An 8,260-nucleotide genomic window follows, 5' to 3' on the forward strand; every position below is an offset into this window, starting at 1 on the left:
TCCTCAAGAATAGGTTTGGTCTCTTAAGGGTCACGCAACACAAAGTGCTGAAAGGAAAACTACTAGTACATAATGTTTTTTCAATCTAAGACTTTGAATAAGCATCTCTTCTTTTGGTGGTCTCCACTTATTTTTATATTATTGTGTTTCCTGAACTTTGAGAGCACTTTTCTCTCCCAACACATGAACATATATGCGCATAGGCTCTCAAACTTGTTGATAGACACACGTATTCTTTGAGAGATTACTCTAATCTTAGCCTGTTTTAAGTTGCATAACAAGAGTGCGAGTGTGGTCTTTAGTTCCTATGATCCATAGAGCAAGTCAACTGTTCTATGCGACCTCTCAATCTGTTAACTTTCTTCACTTCCAGCCCCATGAGTTTGTTGGAACAATTTGATCCATGTTCCTTGTCATCTATAGAAGAAGATCTATTGATTAAGAAGATTCTCCAAACCCATGATCCTGATCCTGATGGTCGTGAGCTAGATTCTAGTCAATTGCTTCTTGTCATTGAGAGCACCATGCATTTCATATCACCTAAGGTTATTCAATCTTGTGTTGTCTATCTTCTTTGTTCATGTATATTTCCTTGGTTCCATATGCTAATTAAATAATATTATTCTGCTGTGCCAACAACATTGCAAAAGCAGTTAGCTGTAATTATGAGTTCCTATTCCGGTATTTATGTATTCGTAGAGGTATCATGGTAAACACATGGATTTATCAATTGTTTGGTGATCATAGTACACTGTAGCATGACAACCTCATAATAGTTTTGTTTCAGTTCTCTTATCCTCGAAGCGATTGTATAAATTCATGGAATTTCGAAGTGTTTGGATTAGAAGGAAAGCTTGGATACACCGTTAATAAGATCTCACATGAGGTAAGTAGTGCTTTCCCTCTGTTTCACAATCATAGATCTTTAAGCCGATCATTGTTTATGTTCATGGATCTAAATACAATAATTTGGTTATCGTAGATTCTCTGCAAATGCTATGAGGATGGAGACTTACATGCAGAAACTATGATGTTGTTTGAAACTTTAGGCCCTTTCAAATGGGATGCTAAAGTAGTTTTAACACTTGCAGCATTGGTGTCAAAATATGGCGAGTTTTGTCTCATAATGCTGCTAGTCCATCACAACTCTCTGGCAGCTTTAACTGCAGCACTTAAGCAAATGCCTCGAGAATTAAACATGTTAAATATACAATTTAAAGCTTTGAACTTGTTGTTCAATACTATGATAGAGGCAGCAAATCTTGTCCTCGAGTTTGAAGGCCTGCCTTTGCAACAACAACTTTTGGATGATGAGGCAATCGTTGTTACAAAGTCAAAGATGTACATAACAATCTACTGGATTTTAAGAAGCTCAATCTCATGCGCTCCTCTGATTGCAGATTTCAGAACCATGAAAGATAACCAAGTGCATGTTTTTTCCCTTCATTTACCTCTTCAGTAGTATATAATATCTCATAATTTGGAAGTATCTTTCTCTTCACCAGTAAATAAATTGACTCGAAAAATTTCTAACTCCAGGCATTCAAATTCAACAACCATTGCAGCATGGACTGTATTCAGCTTGGTATACAAGCTAAGTGGCTTATGCAATGACCTCAGAGAGAAATTACATATGTGCCATATGCAAATAGGTGATTTTCTTTCTATGAACTTTTATTATAGAAAATATTTTATTCGACAATAAATTGAAATTCTTTTGTTGCTCTCAGATAGAAGGTTTCCTGAAAAGATAGGCGATCTTTTTAAACTCTCCCATTGTCACAATCAAGAGGTGCTTCATGTGTTATTCTCATCGACAAATGACTTACCATTGAAAGATGGTTCACGAGAAAAGGTACTCTTCTTCGCAAAACTTAATTTGTTACTAATATGTAAGACGGAAATCAATAGTCTTATGAGTTAACACTTGAATGCTGGAAAAGAGACGAACATTTTGATTTATGCGTCAGAATGGTAAGACTTGAAACCAGGAGGCAGCTAGCAGTTTGATGAGTCAATTCTAATTACTTATTAATAACTAGAAACTTGTTTGTCTTCAACAGTATTTTGGCATCCAAGAACTGGAAAACAAGGTGGTCATACTCTTGATCTCAAAGCCAGAACTCTTTGCTGTGGAGAAAATATTTTATCTAGTGCAACAAATGCATGATCATCCCTTACGAAAAAAATTTGGAGGAAGCTATGCAATTTTATGGGTCCCAATTCCATCTTCACACGCCTGGAATTTGACTGATGAGATGAATTTCAAGTTTCTGTCAAATTCACTGCCCTGGTTCTCAATCCGACACCCGTGGTTACTACATTCAGCTGTTATAAACTTTATTAGAAAAGAATGGAGCTATAAAGAGGAACCCCTAATGGTGGTATTAAGCACTGATGGTGTTGTCACAAACTTAAATGCTATTGATATGGTATGGCTATGGGGGGCCAAAGCATTTCCTTTTTCAGCCTCAAGAGAAAAAGAGCTGTGGGAACAGGAAAACAGGATCTTGCAGCTTTTAATTGATGGGATTGACCCTTTATTGACCAATTTGGTAAGCTTCTTATATGTTGCTTTCTGCCCTTTAACAAATAATTTAATACAGTAGCAAATTAAGGTCTTGTAGTTTTAGTTCTTAATCAACAGAAGATCAATTCTTTTGATGTCAGGTAGATGAAGGTAAACATTTTTGCTTTTATGGAAGTGACAAGATTAGTTGGATCAGAGACTTTAACAACATATTACAGAAAATCAAAAATAACATGGGAATTCAGCTTGAAGCTATTTATGTTGGCTATAGAAATCCACATAAAGATGTTGGGAATATTTTAGACATCAGCGTCGAAGAAAATTCGAGTATTTTCCTATCTACGACGAAGATGAAGTTGTTCTGGCTTAGACTGGAGAGCATAAAAAATTCAGTTGCTAGACTAGATCAGGCAGCTCACTATAACAGCATCATACAACCGTTACTCGATGCTTGTGAAACGTCGACTGATTGGATGATAATTGGAAAGGGATCATCAACTGATATAATAATCCTCAAGGGGAGAGAAGTCCAAGAATGCTTAAATCTTTTTCCAGAATGGGCAGAAAATGTCGCGAAATTGGGGTTATTTGGTGCTATTCGATGTGCCATGGGATCTCCTCTGCCTGTTAAACCCTGCTATCACAATGAGATCCTTCAATCTGAAGAAGGATTGACTGAAGAATTTTTATTTTGCTCCCGCTGTAACCGTCCTGTGGAAAAGTTCGTTGTCTATCAGTGTATTGTAACAGAGTCAGTAGAATAGTAGGCCAAGATTGATTAGCTTTGAAATAATATATGATTTTCATAGAGAGGTAAAAGAGTTTGCTTATATTTGCACAACTCATTGTAACTAGGCATTCTGATGAGTGATCAGCACTATCACCTTTAACATCAAATTTCAGAAACAAATGTAATGCAGTACACATGCATGTTTTGTATTTCTGATGATATTGTTTCAATAATATGCTGAAACAAAATAAACAAGTACTCCATTTTAGTTGGAAAACCTTTCTCCCATTGGTTGAAATTTTCTATATAAAAATCGTATAAAAGAGTGAGAGGAGCTGTAATGTCGTTCTTATGTGTGACGCAGATCATAGATAGTCTAAATTAATTAATACTATCAAATATTGAACAATGGATGACATATATAAGTACTTTTAGATTAAAGTACCATAAGTACATTTGTTAGTGCCATGAGACGAATACAAACTATTAGGACTGATCATGATTACACGAGGGATTTTTTATATCTAAATTAAATCCAAGAACCGGTGGAGGTGAGTGGAGGAAGCTATGAAGTTTGTAACTCCTATTACCACCTTGGGACTATAATAGTACGAAACAACACTTTCCTTTACTCAATTCCCCCTCGCTTACCATTATGAACAATAATTTGACCTTCACTTTAGCCTTCGTTATGGGGAAAATGGCCCCTCCCAATGTGTCAATATCGCATCTCGACCTGTTCGTGCTGCAGAGAACACGCATTTTGAGGAAAAATATGATATTACATATCGTGGCCTTCATTTTTTTTGGAGTAGAACCAGAACTTAATGAATTTAAGTACTTTCTATTCCTTAGCCATGCGACTAATACTTACATGTTTTTTTTTGGGCAAACTCAATTTAGCCTTTTCGAGAAAAATGCTATAAATATTAGTCAATTCATAAGATACTATCAAAATTAGGTAATACTCATAAAATGCTGCCAGATTTAACATTAAATTCTATTCTTATGAAAAAATGACCGATTAATCTTCCTTCTTTCTACTTCGTGCTTCTCCTGCCAAATTCGCTTGGCAATAAAATTTTCTATACGAGAACATGATATCATGAAACGAGAAAAAAACACACTAGGTACAATGATTACATGCCAAACAATTGCAATTGGTGACATAATACTAAAAGAATAAACTGTAAGGGTGTAAGTCATGTTAGAGACTTTTTCTTTATTTGTACGTACTCTCTCCGTTTCAATTTATGTGAACTCATTTGACTGGGCACGAAGTTTAAGAAAAGAGAAAAGACTTTTGAATTTGTGGTGTAAAATGAGACATATATATTTTGTGTGGCTATAAATCATTGCGTAAAGCTAAATTGTTTCCAAATAAGGAAATAGATCATTCTTTTTTGCACGGACTAAAAAGTAAATAGGTTCACATAAATTGAAACGGAGGGAGTATGATTCACCATATTTTGCAGATATCTCGAACACAAAATAGCTAAATACAATTAATCTTCCAAATGGATTCAATTGCTTTTCCATTTATATTGGTTATTGCTATTGTTTTCATCTATTTTTTGACTTTTATGATGCTGTTATTATTCCTTTTGTTTCTGTTGATGGTACTGATATATTGTCTTTTTTTTTCATTTTCTTAAGCCGAGTGTCTTTCGGAAACAACTTCTCTACTCCCTCGGGATAGGGGTAAGGTTTGCGTATAAACTATACTCCCCAGACCCCAGTAGTAGGATTTTACTGGGTCATTGTTATTGTTGTTGTTGCTTTTCCATTTTTATTATACAAGTTAGACCAAATTCTTTTATTAAAAGTTATTGAAGCTCCTTTAAACGTGAATCTGAAAACTTGGATTTTGGAAATTGAAATTTATTTCGAGTGGGTATTGTTCCAATAGATTGGGTACATCTTAAAGAGTTTGATTCTCAATTTTGGGACAACGTGGTGGAGATTTGAGGTGGTTTAAATTAAAATTTGAGCCAAATTCGAAGTACACAAGATGAACATGGAAGAAGATGATATGCGTATCTCCCGTGTATGCCCATATGTATCAAATGTATATCGATTGTATATCCCCAGTATATCCATGTATATGTATATGTGAGATACATGTTATAAGATATATATGTTGCAGTCTGCAGAGAATTTTAAGCTCGACTTCAACTACAAATTTTGATTCAAAACTAGTCAAAATTACCTCCAATCTTCCTCAAATTATTAAATCCTCTTCTATGTGTTTCAATAAATTTTGACTCCAAACTAGTTCAAATTACCTCCAATCTCTCTCAAAATCAAATTTTGTATGTTGCCTGATTTATATGTTTTCAACTAACTCCAAAATACCTATTGAAAATAGTCATTGTTTGCCTAGATTTTTTGAATATTGTATATTGTTGGTAACTTTTTATGGCTATCTATGGTAGCATGATTTAATGACTAATTGTTGGTAGATATTATCTATTTAGGATTCATAAAACCTTCTTCTTCATTGCGGACACACTTCACTGAAATTTTCCGCAGCTTCTTTACTGGTTTAATTTCAGTAGATACACGTTTCTGTACTTTATGCCAAAGTTGGATCAGAAAATATACCTATTGGGGAATGCTCTTGTTTCCTACTCCTCTAGATGACTTTAACTTGTTTAAGATTGAGGCGTACTTATTGTTATTGTTAAGTTGTACCAGGTGAAAGTCTCACATATGATTCTCGGGATCAATTAGACCATTTTGCCTAAAGTTTATGTTTGTTTTCAAGTTTGTAAAATTGAATTTGTCCATTAAGATTATCTTATCAATGTCTAACTCTAGATAGTATTTTGAAAGAAAAAAAACGGTTATAATTTGGGGTGATGTCTAAGGACATTGGGCAGAGAGACTTTTCGGTACGAATTCGAATTTAATCAGGTTCGATACGGATATCGAACACCAAGTAGTAAACCAAGAAAAGAAAAGGATGGTAGAACATCTAATTATGAATCATTTCCTTTCTCACCTCGTTGCCCTCGCTGAAATTTAAAGTGAAAACCAGCATGAAAATCTTGAAAAAGCAAAAAAAAATAAATAAATAAATTAATTAAAGGATGAAGCAAATGGCATATTTTTACATTCTGAATAGTTAAATTCGGATTGTAACTAGGTTTGCTGCCAATAAAGCAAAGCACCCCATTTGTGGTCTTTGAGCTGTCATTCTCAAGATAAAGATTTACCTTAGCTTGTACCAAACATTTTATCCTTTTTTCTACAGTATTCAGTTTCGTTTACCAAACAGAATTTCTTGTTCTTCAGATGAATAATTAATAATACTTTGCAATATTCGCAAGCTTCAAAAGGGTCCACAAAATCACCCCTTTGAAGTAACAAAAAAAAAAGTGAAAAGGAAAAAGAGATTCTTAATTCTTAGCTAGCTTTTTCTAATGGGTCTGTATCTACCGAAACACAGGAGCACTTTACGATATGACATGTTTTTGTTTCAACTTGACAAGATCATCTTCCCTCTTTTATTCTAAAAAACAAAACAACTTCTTATGAGAACTTCTCTTATAATAATTGAGAAATTAAGCTTTTATAACTATTGTAGCTACTTATACTAGCTAATCCATATCTTATTAGTAGTAATTGTTTCGGTACCAACTAAAGTGAATAGTCTTTCAGCAGTGAATGAAGAGCTTTACTGAATTGTATCTTCTTGCCTTTTTTTTTTTTTTTTTTGTTTTTTACTTTTCTGGACTTTTAGGGCGTTTGAAGTATAAAATAACAAATCCTTCATTCCCAAATTTAAATGTATTAGGCAATGAGTCTTAACTTGTATCTATCGTCAATGTAAAAAAAATTTAATACTATTAGATTATCTAAAAGATATTTATAGACAGCCTTTCACCAATATTGAAATTTGTTATCTTGAAAATAAGGTAATTATCTGCTAAAATAAATAAAGATGACATGCAAAAATTATTTACAACTTTTGTATATATAATTTAAACTCTTAGACAATTCCAAAACATCTCCAGTTTCATCTAATTTGATTGATACCACCTAGATACTTATTACCCTTCATGTCCTCATTATGCAAATTTTGCTAAGCAAGGATGACCATGTACAAATAAAATTGAGCATTATTATGCTATAGACGCTTTTTTCCCTTTATCCCCTTCCCCAATATTTAAGTGAACATCATTGATAATAGTATGTTGTCTATCACTAACTGATAGAGTTTAATTCTCTCCTTTAATCGAACAAAAAATATTTACATAACTAGATCGCGTATAAGATTGATACAGGTAAATCTCTATAGTGAACATTGGTCAATAACCTAATAAACAAAAATGATAGCTAACCTACTATTACGGTATAAAAATCTTTACACAGTTAGAGTATATAAATTAAATTATGATAATACTCTTGGATGCTGACTCTCCATGTCCTTCATTATGCAAAACTTGCTAAGCTAGGATGATTATATGTGTGCAATAAATAAATTGAGCAATAAGTGTTTAACTGAATTTTATTGATAAAGAGTATGTTTACCCTTTAGGGTTGATACTTCTCATTAATAAGTCAAATTTGTCTTGTTCTTTTGGTATTGATAGCATTCTTCCTACCATCCTACTGAATGGATTAGTCATGTGACCAGATGAAGAGGCATCACACTCTATACTTTTTGGAACTTTAATTAAGACTCAAATTAACAAAACTAAACGGGAACTGTTGTACCATATATATAGATATAGCATGGATCACGTGAAATGAGAAGCAAAATCTTAATGGTAACGATAATGAGAATGCTGTCTAAATTACGTTTTATCCTTTCTACTGTGAAAGAGACAAAGATGTTTGCTTCATAGGAGCCATTCATAGGACCAATTCCAAACCTCTTCACAACTTTAGACCCCATTAGAAGCAAGGAACTTGATTCATACCACCTTTATACTATTTCCAAATGTTATATAAACCCCTCTCATGGGTTCATTTCAACACACAGCTAGCAGTTG

General features: G+C 33.6%; 1 pseudogene; it reads left to right on the plus strand.

The window, feature by feature from the left end:
* Nucleotides 1-223: 223 nt before the first annotated feature.
* LOC107805282 (protein SIEVE ELEMENT OCCLUSION C-like) lies at nucleotides 224-3,297 on the plus strand (annotated as a pseudogene).
* The last annotated feature ends 4,963 nt before the right edge of the window (nucleotides 3,298-8,260 follow it).

This window comes from Nicotiana tabacum, chromosome 24, assembly GCF_000715075.1.
Source record: "Nicotiana tabacum cultivar K326 chromosome 24, ASM71507v2, whole genome shotgun sequence".
NCBI classification, from domain to species: Eukaryota; Viridiplantae; Streptophyta; class Magnoliopsida; order Solanales; family Solanaceae; genus Nicotiana; species Nicotiana tabacum.